The sequence below is a fragment of the Heloderma suspectum genome, chromosome 3, assembly GCF_057233095.1.
Source record: "Heloderma suspectum isolate Gila_16-S chromosome 3, 16-S_ref, whole genome shotgun sequence".
In the NCBI taxonomy this organism is placed as follows: domain Eukaryota; kingdom Metazoa; phylum Chordata; class Lepidosauria; order Squamata; family Helodermatidae; genus Heloderma; species Heloderma suspectum.
The window spans coordinates 99,261,449-99,279,411 of NC_139460.1; the positions used below are offsets into that span (position 1 = coordinate 99,261,449).

General features: G+C 44.9%; 1 protein-coding gene across 1 annotated transcript in view; it reads left to right on the plus strand.

Moving 5' to 3' along the window:
- DMD (dystrophin) overlaps positions 1-17,963 on the plus strand; it is a 1,907,270-nt gene that overhangs the window by 160,560 nt on the left and 1,728,747 nt on the right. The window lies entirely within an intron of this gene.

Sequence of the window (17,963 nt, forward strand, 5' to 3'; positions counted from 1 at the left end):
TCAGCCATGATAGACTACGTAAATGTTTACGTAGCCTATCATGGCTGATTAAAAAAAGAAAAAAAGCGCGTATGCAAATGGCGGCTCCCATGGGCGCCGCCATTTGCATTCCTTATTTTGGCACGTCTTAGTCTACATAAACATTTACGTAGACTACAGCGAAAATAAGAGGAACGCAAATAGCGTAGAGTCTACACTATTTGCGTTCCCCTTATTTTCGCCGTAGTCTACATAAATGTTTACGTAGACTAAGACGTGCCAAAATAAGGAACGCAAGTGGCGGCGCCCATGGGTGCTGCCAGTTGTGTACGCACATTTTTGTTTTTTTTAATCAGCCGTGATAGGCTACATAAACATTTACGTAGCCTATCACGGTGTTTTTTAAAATTTAGCCGTGATAGGCTATGTAAATCTTTATGTAGCCTATCACATTTTTGTTTTTTTTTTAACTTGGAAATGTTAATGTCAGAATGTCAGAAGACCGGCTGCTGCAGCCGCTGCCGCCGAACCGCTGCCGCCGCCACCGCCACCAGGAAGATCTGCCTAAGGTAAGTCCCGTCCTGGGGGGGGCGGGGGGCCGTTCTGCCACCAATTTTAGGCATCCGAATGCACTGGCATTTGGCCTCCCCGAGATCTGTGGTGGACCTTTCGTACATCCCTAATTAATCCTGAGTAAATAGTACTACCCTGGCTGCTGTCCTCAGTGATCACCGTCTTTGACTCCTAGTTAAGGATGGACAAAAGTCCCTTACCTGGTCCCACAGCTTGCTTCGCGGTGGGGGGGAGGCGTTCTGTTCCTCCCCCCGAAATTCTTGGCGGGGGGGAGGCTCCCCGCCCCTCCTGGCCAAAATTCAGGCCAGGGGGCAGGCGCCCCATCCCTTGCCACTGAAATTCAGGCCGGGGGGGAGCGCCCCGTCTCCCCGGCTGCGAAATAAAAAAAGTAAATGGTAAAAAAACAACAACAACGTGATAGGCTACGTAACGATTTACGTAGCCTATCACGGCTGACTTTGAAAATCTAGCCGTGATAGGCTACGTAAATCATTACGTAGCCTATCACTTTTTTTTTTACTTTATGGGGAAATGGCAGCGGCAGCAGCCGGTCGGAAGACCGGCCGCCGCCCCCCCCACCGCCGAAACGTCACCGAAACGCCGCTGGGAAATGCCACCGAGAGGGACATTCGCATGAGGTAAGTCCCATCCCGGGGGGGGCGGGGGGGCAGAGAATTTCCTAGGGTTGGTGGAGAATTTCTCCCCGAAACTTCGGGGGACCGAGCGCCAACGTGTTTGGCCCCCCGAACAAGTTTCGGGGAGAAATTCTCTGCACCCCCCCGCCCCCTGCATCCCCCCCGGGATGGGACTTTACTTTCCCGAATGTCCCTCCCGGCGGCGGTTCTGGCCGGCGGTTCGTCGGGTCTTCGTCTGGGGCGAGAGCGGCAGCCGGTCTTTCGACCGGCTGCCACCGCCGCCATTCCAATAAAAGAAAAAAAAAATGCCCCCATGATAGGCTACGTGACGGTTAACGTAGCCTAACATGGCTAGATTTGCAAAGTCAGCCGTGATAGGCTATGTAAATTGTCACGTAGCCTATCACGGGTGACTTAAAAAAAAAAAAAAAGCACGTACGGATAATGGCGGCCCCCATAGGGAGCCGCCATTCCCATTCCTTATTTGGTCACTGTAGTCTACGTAAATCTTTACATAGACTACGGCGAAAATAAGGGCAACGCTATTTGCAAACAAGGAACGGGAATGGCGGCTCCCTATGGGGGCCGCCATTTGCGTACGTGCTTTTTTTTTTTTTTTTTAAGTCACCCGTGATAGGCTACGTGACGATTTACATAGCCTATCACGGCTGACTTTGCAGATCTAGCTGTGATAGGCGATGTGAATCGTCACGTAGCCTATCACGGGGGCGTTTTTTTTTTTAACTGTTTAGTTCGCGGCCGGGCGAGGCGAGGCGCCTCCTCCCCGGCCTGAATTTCGGCCGGGTGAGGCGGGAAGCCTTCCCCCCGGCCTGAGTTTCGGCCGGGCGAGGCGGGAAGCCTCCCCCCCGGCCTGAACTTCCCGGGGGGAGCAGCGAAGCGCCTCCCCCCACCACAAAAAGCTTCGAGGACAGGTAAGGGACTTTCGTGCACCCTTAGAATTTCCCCAACAATTTCGGGGGGCCAAATGCATTGGCATTCGGCCTCCCGGAGATTCGTGGAGAAATTCTCCGCCATCCCTACTCCTAGTACTCTCAGAGTGGGATTCAGTCTTCTGGAAGCCATCCTGCACTGACCCCATTCCACCCTTCTGTTTGCTAGCTGCTCACCTTGGCCAAGAGTGCTTGAGTTCTCACCCTTCAGCTTGTGCCAGAAGCTCACACCTCTAGCAAGTTGCAAGCTTAAATACCCAGGCAGGTGGAGCAAACAAATACTCCGAACTTGACACTTCCATTCTGCTGGCATCTGCTCCCTTCAGTTTCATCAGCATTCAGCACATGAAATCGATGTACTGAATCATTTGTGACTTTGCTGCATGAGAATTGGCCATATACAGAGTAATATGGCAACCATAGTCAATAGTGGCAGTGACTGAGGCATTCAACAAAAAGATTTTATACCACTATGTTCAATATAATAAGAATGTGTTTCATGTTCAAAAATAAAAGGTTTTTTTTTTTTAAAGGCCCTGGTCTCTGAAGCAAAGAAATGTAATTTAAAATAATATTATTCAAAAGCAGAAGGCTTAATAAGGTAATTCAGTACTTCTTCACTTGGAGAGAATGTAAGCCCAAAAAGGTTAAAGGAAAAGTAAAGAGCCAAATAAAGTATCAGCAATTTATAATAACCTTGTATAAGCACAAAATTAAATGGACAAAACCAAGGGTGATTTCACCAAGTAGATTTGTACTGCTTTTCATCCCATATCAAAATTAACCAGAAGAGTGCTAATGCAAAAGCAAATAGCCTGGATGAATACAAGCATCTGCCAGCTTAACATTTTAAGTTGTTTTTAATTTATGGAAGGCTTTAACATAATAAATAGTAATTGAAAGTTACTTTATTAAAGTCTTGGCTTGATGTTTTAAACAATGCTTAAAATTATTATTATTGGACTAAACTACAGGCTTCCTCTAACTTTAGGAATGTTCCAAAGCTGGCTAAGGAGCAAACGCCTGGCTCCTGCAGCCATCTTGACAACCTCCTTTTACCCTAGTTGAACGTAAAAGGGAGAATTTATCACCTGACAGGTGCCTCTTTGAAAGGGAGATTTGAGACCATGGGAGTGGCACCTTGACTGCTGATTTCGGCCTAATCAGAACTTGGGCTGTAGTTCAGTAGTAGAGGACATGCTTTCTATGGGAAAGGTGCCAGATTCATTCTGTGCCATATCCAGACTGGGCTAGGGAGAAAACCCTGTCTGACACCCTGGAGAACCACTGCCAGTTAGAAACTGCCTAGCTCAGTATGGTCTACATATGTTCCTCATCCTGAACAAGGTTGCTCAGGAAGCAACACTGGCAGTTCAAAAGCAACATGTAAGTAAGCCACAGTGTTGCTTTGATTCAACTGGAAGATGTCCCTCTCAAGATGGAATGGGATATCCCATTAATCACATTCCTTAAGGAATTAGCTGGTTGGTACCAAAGCCTCATAGGAAGCATCGTTTCTTGTTCTTACTTGACCGGTGAGCATCACTGCCATTGGGAAACGGCATTGTCAGGGGCCTCTCAGATGAACTTCCATTTTCTGTTGGGAGGAGTATTTGCCAAGGGAAGTGGCTGTGGTTCTGAAGGACCAGACTCTTCCTGATCAAGTTGCTCCCAAGATGACTATGGAGAATCTCTGCAACCCCAAACAGTAGAAGATGACCATCAGTGCATTTAGCTGAGAGAGACAAGTTCAAATCCACATCCAACAATGAAGTTCGCTGTGCGATCTTCGGCCAGTCACTATCTCTCAGCGTTATGTACATCACAGGGTTGTTCTGAAGATAAAATGGAAGAGTGGGAGGGAACCCTGAGCTCCTTTGAGAAAAGGCAGAATATTAGTTTAGTTAGTTAGTTAGTTAGTTAGTTAAATGAATGAATGAATGAATGAATGAATGAATGGATTTTATTGTTACTGTGTTGAATTACTTGCAAGATGGCTACTAAGTTTTGATTTATTTAAAATTAAATCTCAACTATGGTTGAGATAATCACCAACTAAATTAGCTGACAAATACTAATAGTAAATAGCATTTGTGTTTTACTCATGTGTGCTTATGGCTTCCATATGAATAGTTCACTATTTGTATCTGGTATGTCTGTGAAACAAAATGTAAGTATGGTATAAATAATAGTGTACTGAAGGTACTTCAGTGCAGCCCTGTTTTAGTTCAGGTTGAACTGACTCACATTAAAGACTGATATACACACTTCCAGAAAAGTATGTATGATCCCCTTCAAATGGAAGAACAAAACATTTAGGACTAAACCAAGCCTCACAACATTTGTTCTGAACTATGGAGAAGTCAGTCGTGCACTGACTTTAGCCATGAACTACATTTTTGAAAACCCATTACATTTCCTTCCTGAAAGTAGAATCCAGGCATATCTTAAATTCCCTTTTCAGGATTAGTAGTAATCAACAGTCCCCTCCCCCACCTTTTTTAGGATAAGAAAATTCTACTTTATAGTCCCCTTAACCATTGTATTAATTATATGTAGTTGCTGCAGGGTCTCACTTCCAGATGCAGCCAGATGGTTGCCTAAGTATCTGGCCTAATTGTTTCAAGATACAACTGTCAGTTCCTTTGACTCTTTTCCCCCTCCCTCCCCCTTCATCAATTTCTTGCATAATTATTGGGAGACTAATTGCCTGTCCTTTAAAGCATGCCTCACCTGATCTATGCCTGCTAATAAAGGCATCTGTCACTGGAACTGAGGCCTTCCTTAACCAACATTGCTTCTGGCTCTAAGGTGGTAATATATTCCATGGTATAAGAAGCATTATACCATGAAGCTGCTGCAGTGTCATTCATGGAAAAAGCCCACTGATCTCAAGAAGATGGAGGGGGCAAGCAAGAACATTTACAGAGCATGCATGCTTTTAACATCTCCCACAGTGGTGATATTATCCAGCACCTGGTTATTTCTTCAAGTGAGTTGAGCTCTCCAGGCCAAATGATGACCATCTTTCAAACTCGGGCAACAATATTTGGCTCTTGACAGTCATTCTGGGTTTCTGGATTGGATGCTGCTTCTAGTAGTTTGGTGGTGGATTCAAAAAGCTAAGCTGTCATCCTCCTGTGGTGCTGGGGCATCAGGCAGTGTCTTTAGTTGAGAGGGAAGGGAAGGTGTGCCCTCCACTCGTTCATTTAATGGAGAGGCCGCATTAATGGGCCTCAGGCCTTATGGAGCTTGGGCCGATCCACTTCAGGGTCTGACATCATCACCATGACCTCACTAAAGTGCTGGGGCAGTGGTGATGGGAACGGCTCAAGTTATTGATAGCCGTTGCTTTCTACCTTCCAAGGTCTACCTGGAAGGCAGTCTGGGCCAAACACTTCTGACAGCATGCAGGTTGTCAGAAACTGAATCTCTGTCAGCATTCATTGCCTTGCTTCTTGTAAACTTTATGGAGGAAGATTGTAGCTTCCCTTTTCTCAAATTTGATGTCCTGTGTTATTTCTTCCTCCCTGTCTAGCTGTACCCCCACCTGCAAGCACAAATGTGCTCTTTAACAACAACATTATTTAAAATATTTCTTTTTTTTTTATCTTGCACTTGAACTCTGACAAGAATTTCCTATATGTCCAGTTAAAGGATGCCCCCCCCCCCCTTCATCAGACCTTCCTTCTAAACAAAGGTGGGGAGTAGATTCTGGGGACATTGGTGTGGGCAGAGTGGAATTCCTAAGACTTTCAGGTAGTGGTGGGGTGGGGGAGGGGGGTAATAGTACTAGCAAGTTGCATTATGAATTGGTCTGGGGGCTGCTTCCTTTTTCTCCCCACCCCTCACTTTTTCCTACACTTTAAAAGTGTAGGCATGGCTCAGTTCAGCTGTGGTGGTGCCTTTAAAGTGTAGACAAACTAGGTGGTCAGAGAACTTCTCCCCCCCTCCCTTTCCCCACCTACACTTTAAAAGTGCTACTGCAGTTTTAAAGATCTGCTTTTAGAACTGGTTTATTGCCTTAAGGCAGTCTTTCCCAACCTGATACCCTCCACATATTTTGGACTTCAACTCCCATCAGCCCCAGGCAGCATGGCCAATGTTCAAGAATGCTGGGCATTGTAGTCCAGAATATCTGGAGGGCAACAGAGCACCATTTATAAAGTCTAGGCCTGTGATGCAATAGTACTTTTTCGCTCCATTTCCTCATCTGATTTCCCCCTAACACCTAAATTTTGGACACTTTATATTTAATTATTTAATTTTCTGAATCATTATTTTGTGCACCGAATGAAGGAAAACAAGGTGTATTTCTTTCTTCTTTTATTCCTATTTAATAGGAAGTGTTTGAATAACAACCCATGGATTATTCTGCCTCTTCCCTTCCCGCCCTGCCTCATTCTGCCAGTATTCTAATAAAAAGCTTCCACTTAATTTTGATCAAAATCATAGCAAGCAGCTATCAGATTTATTGTTTTCGATTATTGTCTACATTACCCTGTAATATCCTAAGAGAACTTTTACCATTACAAGGGCCATTGATCGTGGTTTCACAATTTGACATGAGTTTATATGACTCCATTGACCTTGAAGTATGACATAAAACTGAAGTAACCCAGAGAAGAGAATCATTTTTTTCAGTAAGCAGGCAAACATAATAGGCTATAATCCTGAAACCTCCTATTTGGAAGTAGTCTGGTGGGTTTCGTGGGATTTCCTATCATAAAGTAATTTCAGAGTGGCAGCTGTAACCTTTCAGATTGTTCACTCACTCCTTCCAATGATAAAGTGTATCTCTCTGGATAGTGGCAATATCTTCCAGTCTAGCTACCACAAAATGCCTCACTGTGTCTTCAGGGGAAGAGAATTAAGTTGAAAAGGAATTCAGACACAGGGCCAAAAGCAGTATTCATTATGATGCCAGACATAAGGCACTAGTCACCATATTCGTTAAGGTGAGATCTTGGGGAATTATCTATTTACTGTGGGGGTGGGGGGGGGGTGCAGATAATTGCAAATTAGGCCTCTTTGGGGAAAATTGTTCTATGCTGGTAGCCTACAAGTGCCTTGCTGCTCTGGTACATTCAGGCATATCAGAAAACAAGATGTACTTGTATTATCACCATCTCAGCATTTCTGGACCCCGCCCCCCAGTTGCGTACAGTGTTTACTGAGTGGAACAATAAACTGAGCTTGATTTTGTTGCATTCCTAGTAGTGGTACTGTTATTTATTACAAATATTTTAAAATCTCCCTTCATCCTAACCAATACTAGGATGGCCTATAAGAGGCATGAAAAGACTAAAACATGCCAGAAATATAATACAATAAAACAGTAAAACAATACTGTTATATAACAAAACCCAGAGCAGACCTGCATAAAGCAGCTTTAAAACAGAAAAATGCTTGGACAAATACATTTTAACCTGGTGCCAGTATGATAGCAATCTCAGCACCAATTGAGCTTCTGTGGCAGGGGTGGGCAACTTGTGGACCTCCAGCTGTTTGCACCTTCAGCTCACCACCAGCCCCAGCCAGCATGGCCAACGGTGAAGGATGATGGGAATTCTAGAACAAAACATCTGGAAGGCCACAAGTTGTTGTCTACCTCTGTTCTATGGAAGGGCATTCCAAAGATGAGACGCTGAGAAGGCTGTCTGCCTATACTCGGGTAGAGTCAGTGTGTTCACCAGATTGTAAGCGCTGTAACTATCTGTGGGTGGGTTACAATGCAGTAACTGTGCACTGAAGTGAAAGCTACTCCTGCCAGTTATCTTAGCCAGTCAGTTACTGAATATAAATGTCTAATTATCGGTATTAATGTTTAGAATGAAAATAGGGAACAACATTGTCCAGAACACACACACCCCTGAAATAATGTAAATGGAATTACAATGCCAAAGTGCCTGTATTCACCTTTTCAAAGGTGTTATCGCTATAATTAGCAATTAAATACTATGACTGTGGCACTGTACCTCAGAACAGCAAAGTGCAGATATGTGGCTATGAGTGTGAAACAGGCAGGCAGTAAGATTTGTTCCATCCATTATTTGATTTATCAAAACTTCATTACATCTCTGTTTATACTGACACACCTGGGTGGTCCCATATCAGTACAAAAACAAATCTGTATTGATTCATGTTTCAGGGACTCTAATTGTAGAGTCCTACAATTAGAGTCTTCTGAGAAGACTAAACTCATATTATAGTGCCCACTTCCAATCCAAGTTAATATCTTTCTTCACTTCAGAATTTTGAGTTGACTTTTAAATTGATGAAATAGCACTCAGCTAACAAGCAAAATACAGTGGCATAGTGCCAGATGTCATTCAGGGTCTATTAATATTTTGTGCATTTTTAAAATTCTGCTGTCAAGCTTCCCAGCTAGCAATTAGAGCTATATTTCCATTCTGTAATCTTTGTATGGTGGTGGTGTGTGTTTTGAGTCATTAGGTGTTCAAGTTGGGTCTGTTATTCTACCTTTAGTTCATTTTAAAACTAACTGGAGATTTCATCAACCTATAAAAATCTTGTTTTTACATGTCTTGTTACTTAAAAGGAGAAAATTATATTTCTCTGCATAGGGCTGGAGAGGCTTGCATTATTTGTACAGAGATAATGATATTGTTCTCTTTTTATGACTCAAGATTAAATTGATTTCCAAGCTTATGGGTAAAGCTGGAGGAAGGTGAGACTCATAATATGCAAATTAATTCCATCTGCTTCTCTGGATTTGGGAGTTATTTTTGCTCCTCCAGTGATGAGGCACAATGACAGCAGGTCCTTATTGTATAAGTACTTTTTCTATTTATAATCATTGTTGGGCTTTGGCTAATAGAAACTTTCAAATCATACTACTTTATGTTATATTCCTCATTTTCATAAAGATCTGAAATATCCTATTTGTCAACTATCTCCTAGCATGATGAGTTCGTAAGAGTCCCACTGTCTTAACATATCTTGCAATAGAGTTCTTTTTGATCCTTAAATTAGAAAGTATGGTGGAAAAACAAGAAAATTTTATTCTCTACTAGCCCTAGGAGGCTTTGACATGTTTCTTCTCTTCTGAAGGTTATTTTCCTACCTTCTGTCAGGGTGGAAACTGAGCCCCTAGAGCCCCAGAGCAGTTCTAATTCTGAGGAAGGACAGCAATCCGTGGGAGAGGAGCTCACTTATCTCTCACAAGCACAGCAGCTGGCAGAGATTCCTCCTGCCAGCATTCCTGGAAGAGATAGTGACCCTGGCAGTGAGAGAGCGCTGGAGGGGGGCTTGCCGGATGCTCAGCGCAGACGCAGGGAGCGGCGACAGATGGAGGGTGGGGAAAGGAGGCGTAGCGCTCGTTTGGCGTGCAAACAACGGTTGCGTCCCGAGGACCCAAGGGAAAGAGGGAGGATCTCTCCCTAGCCCATAGGTTCAGGGTCTTCCCGTGGTTCTCCTTCAAACGGGGACCAACTGCCTTACCTGGAGCTTAGGCTACTCTCCTATCTTTCCCCAGTGCTGTTCCTAGGGATGTACGAAAGTTCCGCCATGGATCTCAGGGAGGCTGAATGCCAACACATTCGGCCCCCCTGAAATCAGTGGTGGAATGGCCCGCCACCCCCTGCCACACCCCCAGGAAGGGACTTACCTGGGGTGGATCTTCCTGGCGGCGCCGCCTCTGGCGGAGGCTCCAGCGGCAGTTCGGTGGTGGTGGCGGCTGGTCTTCCGACCGGCTGCCGCCGCCATTTCCAGGTTAAAAAAAAACAAAAAACAAAAAAAAGTGATAGGCTACGTAAAGATTTACGTAGCCTATCACAGCTAGATTTTTTTTAAAAAGCACGTACGCAAATGGCGGCGCCCATGGCCGCCTTAGTCTATGTAAATGTTTACATAGACTAAGACGTGCCAAACTAAGGAACCAAATGGCGGCAGCCATGGGCGCCGCCATTTGCGTATGCACGTGTGTTTTTTTTTTAATCAGACGTGATAGGCTACGTAAATATTTACGTAGCCTATCACAGCTGACTGCTACTGCCGCCGCCATTTGTGTCCCTGCTAGCCAGCGGCCGGATGTCTGGCTGCTGGTGGAGCCGGCCGGCGGCTCCGCAGAATTGCTGCGGAGCACAGCCGGCTGGCCAGGATTCCGGGGGGAGGGACGGAAAGCCTCCCCCCTCACCAGCAGCATAATCCCCGAAAGGTAAGTACCTTTTGTACATCCCTACGCGGAGCGGAGCCGGCTGGGCAGGATTCCAGGGGGGAGGACCGGATCGCCTAGCCCCCCGTCAAAGATTCCAGGGGGAGGGACGGAGCGCCTCCCTCCCCACTGCGAATCAATCTGCAAAAAGGTAAGTGAGTTTCGTACATCCCTAGCTGTTCCTTGCTTTGGTGCTAGTGATTAGTATCTGAAAGAGTCATAAAGTAAAAAAGGAATAAAGCCTTGGAAAGAATCCTCATCGTCTGTGTCCTGAGTTGGCTATTGGAGGGGACTGCAAGAGGCAGCTAGGGTGCTGGAGAGAAGGTCTTCCATCAGTGCCACGACTCCCCCACCACGGGGCATTTTGGCTTTGCCAAGACCCTGCATGGAGTGACACGGGATTTTTGGTGGCCTCATGTGTGTCAGGACATCAAGACCTATGTCACCTCCTGCCCAACCTGCCAGCGGGCGAAGGCCCCCTCAGGCAAGCCCACAGGCTTGCTTCACCCCCTGCCTAGCCCCACAGGACCTTGGAAACTGCTATCTCTTGACTTCATCTCTGACTTGCCTCACTCACACAGTAAGACCACTATTCTGGTGGTGGTGCATGTGTTTTCTAAGATGGCCCATTTCATCCCCTGCTCTGGGTTGCCCACAGCCAGGGAGACAGTAGAGCTTTTTTTGGTGCATGTTTTCCAGCTCCACGGATGGTCTGAGGGTCTCATTTTGGATAGGGGGCCCAATTCACTGCCCATTTCTGGAGTGAGCTACTTGGGCTTCTCCATGTGATGCTCCGTCTTTCCTCCGCCCACCATCCACAGACGTACGGTCAGACTGAGCACACCAGTGCGACTCTGGAGCAATATTTGCACTGTTATGTCAATTACCAGCAAGATGACTGGTTTTCCTTGCTGCCTCTCACAGAATATGCTTATAACAATGCCTGCCATGCTTCCACCCACCAAACTCCATTTTTTGCCAATTTTGGTTACCACCCCAAGGCTTTCCCATCCACCCTAGCTCCCTCTTTGGTGCCAGCGGCCCATGAGTTTTTAGAGGAGTTGCGAGCAGTACACCACTTCTTACAGGACTCCCTCGAGCAAGCCAAGACAGCCTACAAGGCCTCTGCAGTCCGGCGGTGCCAGTCGGGTCCGTCTCTGCAACTGGGGGACTGGGTTTGGTTGTCCACCCAATACCTCCCCTCTCACTCACCCGCAAAGAAGCTCATGCCTCGTCGCATGGGGGCTTTCCAGATTACGGCCCAGATTAGCCCTGTTGCTTTTCTCCTGGCTCTCCCCCACTCCATGAAGATCCATCCTGTTTTTCATTGGTCCTTGCTGTCCCCCCTGGTTTCTGGCGAACCTCATTGCTCAGCTGGCTCCCCCCCACGGCCGGTGCTGGTGGAGGAGAAGGAGGAGTTTGAGGTCGCAGAGATTCTGGACTCCCACCTTACTCCCAGCTGTCTGCAATATCTGGTGGACTGGAAGGGGTACGGGCCAGATGAGGAACCCGCAGAAAATGTGCATGCTCTGTTGCTGCTGAGGCGTTTCCACCAGCTGTACCCCCACAAACCTGGGGCCCCAGGGGAGGAGCACGAGGGGGGACCTCCTGGGAGCGAGGATGATGTCAGGGTGGAAACTGAGCCCATAGAGCCCCAGAGCAGTTCTGATTCTGAGGAGGAACAGCAATCCATGGGAGAGGAGCTTGCTCATCTTTCACAAGCACAGCAGCTGGCAGAGATTCCTCCTGCCAGCATTCCTGGGATAGATAGTGACCCTGGCAGTGAGAGAGCACTGGAGAGGGGCTTGCTGGATGCTCGGCGCTGACGCAGGGAGCGGCGACAGATGGAGGGTGCCGAAAGGAGGCATAGTGCTTGTTTGGTGCTAAAACAACGGTCGCGTCCCAAGGGCCCAAGGGTAAGAGGGAGGATCTCTCCATAGCTCATAAGTTCAGAGTCTTCCCGCAGTTCTCCTTCAAACGGGGACCAACTGCCTTACCTGGAGCTTAGGCTATTCTGCTATCTATCCCCAGTGCAGTTCCTTGCTTAGTTGCTAGTGATTAGTATCTGTAAGAGTCATAAAGTAATAAAGGAATAAAGCCTTGGAAAGAATCGTCATTGTCTGTGTCCTGAGTTGGCTATTGGAGGGGACTACAAGAGGCAGCTAGGGCGCTCCTGACACCTTCCAAGGATGGGTTGCCATAAATCACATCAAAAGATTTTAATACATTGAGTTAAGGATTGCAGTTACTGATGATACAAATGAACAAGTATGGTAAGAGAGCTTTAGAAATGAAGAAGCTGGGCAACATTACAACTTAGCAACTCAAGGTTATTTAGTTTTGAAAGCTGCAAGCATACTGAGAAGTGGTATAGGTATGTATAGGAATAGAAAAGTCATGTGTATACAAGGAAGACTAATGAAAGACCTTATCCTGCTCCTGTTGCTTCTCAAAATAAGGTTTTCAATGTCAGTGACAACTATTTGAAACTAACAATTGAGCAGACCAAAGAGGAGCACAAGTAGTTTTTGAGAGAAGCATGATAAAATGCTTACCTTGACACAAAGATTCATATCTCATCTCAAGCAAGCCATTTTTCACATTATGTTTTTTCAACATGGAGATTAATCATCATGTCAGGAAAAGTATGTACACAATATCAGGGAAATGACTCAATTTAATTCCTCCCAACATGTACACTGAAAAGCAGAAGTCTTCATTAGATACCCATTGGACGGTTATTATTTCTATCAACAGTTCTTCAGTGGTTGTTGTAATAAGGTTATGCTTTATGAAGCACTTTCATTCAAATACTATAGAAATAGGGTAGATATTACAAGCCTTTTTAAAGCAATTATACTTCAGTAGTTTATGTGACGTTTTCCTGTGGCACAGAGGTCTTATCATGAATTCCACCACTTTGAAAACTATTGTTTAGTGCCATATTTCCAATTAACATGCATAAGAACGTAATACTTATGCTTACAGAGGTTGTTGCAGAATTACAGCTGAATAGGCTTTTGACTTCATTGGAATTTCTTTGGAGTTAGCTGTTTGGGAATTGTGTAGTAAATATAACAGCATTAAGATAACTTCATTTTTCTTGACCACTAGAAGTGTACAGAGACATTTCAGATGAGTGGCTTGTGAAATTATTGTCCTGTGACATTTAGAACTTTGCAGTCAGTCATGAGAGCATGATGAGTTTTCCTCTACTTCTGGATACAAAGCACTGTCTGTAGGGCTTCAGGAAGTCCCTGACCTAGCCCATTGTGTACAGATGAAGGAAACTTCCCAGGATGTATAAAGGGTCAGTTGGATTGGGAAGGGTTCCTATAATTGGTTATTGCGGACTCATTCACAGACCGCACAACATCCTACAGCCTTGCAGTGAGCCCTTGAGGGGTTTTGTGTAGCCCTTTTCATCCCCAGAGCTTGGAGATGAAAAGAAAGCTGAAGGAAGCTGGATGAGCGCATAGAAAAACAGAAGTGGGTGTTTTGGTTTTTGAACAACAGCAAAAATCAAAATGAAGCTAAATAATTTTAGCACGGATTCAGCTCTGTTTTTAATTATTCCAAGAAAACTGTGCCTTAGCAACTTCTGTAAATATCCCAAGGGTGCAATCCTGTGTATGTTTAGACAGAAAAAGGCCTACAACTCCAACTGGGACATGCTTGGAGTTGTAGGACTTTTTTCTGTGTAAGCATACATGGGGTTGCTCCCTGAGACACTGTTCCTAGACTAGGGGGAGCAGATAAAAGTCAAACCCACAGAGTATTGTGTGGCGTTAGAATTATTAAAATAACTGAGTACTTCCTTTAAAAAATAAAGTTAGCTACATCAATTTGTAAGTGAAAACATTCACCTTTTTCCTAGGCCATCGCTTTGCCTCAACAGCTAGACCTAAACATTTTGTTTTAAAATGCCTAACTCTGATCTGATGTACCAGGGGAAACTTCACACAGCAGTGACCATGGAACTGATATTTAAAGAAGTTGGCTGCAATGTCACAAGTTAAGCCAATAGATGTCAATCTAAATTCTTAGGAGAAAAGCAAGCTAACAACTCAGAGAAACATGCTGGTTCTGTGTACTGTCCAGACCCTGGGACATTCCAGAGTTCTTTTCTGAGGAAATGTAATTCTACAAAAGCACAATATCCCAAGTGTTTCTTTTGATTCTTAAAGAGATTTAGCAGCAAGCAAGCAAAAATGAGACTTGTCATGGGGGGAGAATTGTTAAATGGTGATATTCCCGAAAGGAGAAGATATTCTTCCTCCAAGGGTGCTGCATTCAAGCACTATCTTGGATATTTTATCTGTAACAGCTCAAGCAACCAAGCAACCCCAGAAAGGAAAGGGCCATAACTCAGTGGTAGAGCACATGCGTTGCATGCAGAAGATCCCAGGTTCAATCCCTGGCACCTTCAAATGGGGGGGGGGCGGGGCTGGAAAAAATTCCTGTCTGAAGCACTGAAGGGTTGCCGCTGGTAGATCTAGACTGGGGGTGGGCAACCTGTGGCCCCCCAGATGGGTCATCCTTCACCATTGGCTATGCTGGCAAGGGCTGATGGGAGTTGTAAGCCAAAACATCTGTAGGGCCACAAGTTGCCCAATCCTGGTGTAGGCAATGCTGAGCTAGATGAATCGTTGGTCTGACACAGTATTAGGCAGCTTTCAACATTTCACCCGAGTTCCCTGTAGATGCACCTCCATTTCAGACCTATCCAGAAGACATAGCCTGATTTGAGGAATCCCTCTGAGTATGTGAGTAGCACTGCAGGCAGTAGGCACAGGATGACGTATGTCTTTCCACAATATTGTGTATCTCCAGTACTGAACAAAATGAATTTGCAACAATTTGTCAATAAGCTATGGACCCTGCATATTACTTCAGCAGTGCACATAATTATATCACCCCAGCAAATATACAATAGCTACACACTTCGTTTAAAACTTGATTTAATTTTCAGCAATAGTATACTTTTCATCAGGGACATTGTAAAATGTCTGCTTCTGTGGGGTAAAATGGCTTCTTTTTTTGGAAGTTAGCCTTCCAAACATTTAAATATTCAAAAATTTACCAGGGCTGTTTATGTCTCAGGACAATAATCATGGTGGTGTGTGTGTGGGGGGGGAATCCCTCTAGTACTTCTGAGGCTAATCTTGTAAATTTCCTTTGTTGCATCAGCATTAGAACCTGTTGATGATAACAGTCATTGTCATAATCTTCTGGCATAGAGTTCCTTCCAGCCCAGCACTTTGTTTGGGCACAACACAAGACACAGTCAAGCATGGTACTACCATGCCAATAATAGTCAGTGTGGGTAGAAATAAGAAATTGGGTGTGTGCACCCCGCGATAAGCTTTGGAGCACCCCAAAAGCTTGAATGTGTCTTGCACCCAAAACAAATTGGACTGGCCTAGCCTCAGTTCAAAGCTATCTTGTAGAAGACACTCTCCTGGAGGTGGGTGTGTATGATTTGGGGTGTCCCAAAGCTTATTGTGGGGTGCAAACTCTCAGTTACTTACTCATTTCTGTATACACTCATTGTTATTGGGATGGATGGGGATGCCATGTGATAGTGTGTTGTTCATCAGCAAGTCAGTTTGGTTGGCAAATGGCCCCTGCCCTTTTCAGAGTCTGGGAAGAGGGCCTAGCAACCACATGGTACTTTTTGAAGACCCCACAGGAGGGTGGCCTATAGTGCCTGTATCTGTCCTCTAATAAGCTTGGGGATGAGGAAAAAATGTTTGCATTGAGCTAGACATTGCAACTTTTAGTATGTGGTTTCTTATGCTAGTCTGGGTTTTTGTCTCAAAAATAATTTCTTTTGCAATTCTTTTAAAGTTTGCATGCATTATTTTATTTATTTATTTTTGCTATCTTCGCTGGAATAATTTGCGGGAGAGAGACTGTCAAAGAAGGATGGCTACAAATTATCCATTTTTAAACTTGAACCACATGGACATAGTCAAAATATTAAAATATGTTTGGTTCACATTAAACCTCCCCCCTGCCCCCCACTAATACTGTACTTGTCCTTCAGTTAAAAGTCATGCATTTTAAAAGTGCAATTAGAAACTGAAATATGCTAGCATAAATTTCTGAAGAACATGCTCAATATAACCCAAGATCTTTATGAGCCAATCAGTGGTAATACATGTATTTTCTTTGATTTAATCACAACAGTGAATACTGAGAACCATGTAAAGAATATCCAAATAATAATGCCATAATTAATAGAAATAATGATGCCCCTGTAACTTAACATTTTCTGCTCACTTTAAGGGCTAGCTAGCATACAGCATGATGGTAAAGAACATCTAAAAGAAGAGGATACCCACCATCTAAATGCCTTGGGGGAATGCAGAGTGTACACAGACTACAAGAGAGCTGCTCCATTCTCATCAGTGTCGGAAACAGTTAACCGCTGTCGCTCCGACCTTGCCCCAATTCAGGGTAATATAACCCAGGCTTATGTAAGCCTGGCTTTTGTGCCCTGTACTATGGGGTGGGCAGAGCCTGGCCTGCATGCCCAATGCAGCTGGATGATGGCACCTTATTGGCATGTTACTTGGCCATGTTATGGCAAACATGTCATCCTGTGGTCATTCAGCATGGCTGATGGGAGTGGGGTTTCCATGCAGAGCAGAGGTAGAAAATTTCTGCTTTGGTCCTAATCTGGGCCATAAATTGGAGGACCAGGCTGTTTTCCAGCCAGTGTTTTCCTTCCACTGCCAGCACAATACATGGGGACAGACCATGGCATTGTGGTAGATCACATGTTTTGCATGCAGAAGGTCCCTGGTTCAATATCTGGCATCTTCAATTAAAAGGGTTAAGTAGCAGGTAATGGGCAAGACACTATCTGAACCCCAGATAGCTGCTGCTAGTCAGAATTGATGATACTCGACTAGAGGGACAAATAAGCCCTATTCAGGCATTCAGTCTACACCCATGAAGGCAAAACAGAGGGCAAGGACGTTCACACCAATCCCATCCCTAATGTCCCCATCCTCCTTATTCTGACCATGCCATGCTGAGCAGCAAGGTTGGAAGAGGGCTTTTACTTGCATTCACTTGAATGTGAGTAGAACCCTCCATGCTATCAGGAACCCTGATAAATCAGAATTTCTGATCCTGTGGAGGTTTCTACTCACATTCATGCAAATACCAGGAGAAGTCCCTTTCAGACCTTGCGAGTCAATATGGCAAGGTTGGGAAAGAGAGGGTGAGGCTAGCATGGATGAGGATGTTGGGGGGGGGGGCAGGGCTTGAGTGCATGTCCTCACCCCCCTTTTTTTTAGCCCTCACATGTACAGGCTGAACATCCACATAGGGCTACAGTATGACTTGGTATAAGGCAGCTTGCTCTGTAGTGATAGAAGCAGAAATCTAGTAGAGCCCAAATGCTTCTTCACTTCTTGGTCTTGTTATTCACTTACGATTTCTCCCTCCCCTCTAGTGTCATTTGTGCTTGATAATTTAGCTTGCAATGAAGCTTGTTCTCAGGTGAATGTTAGAAAACATTTACAATCTGCTTCAGAACTGGAACACCCCAGGCTCGTTATATCTGTGCAGTAAATGACACTGTGTAAAACACATCAGATCCTTCAGAATTAGATGACAGGATGACAGTACTTTACT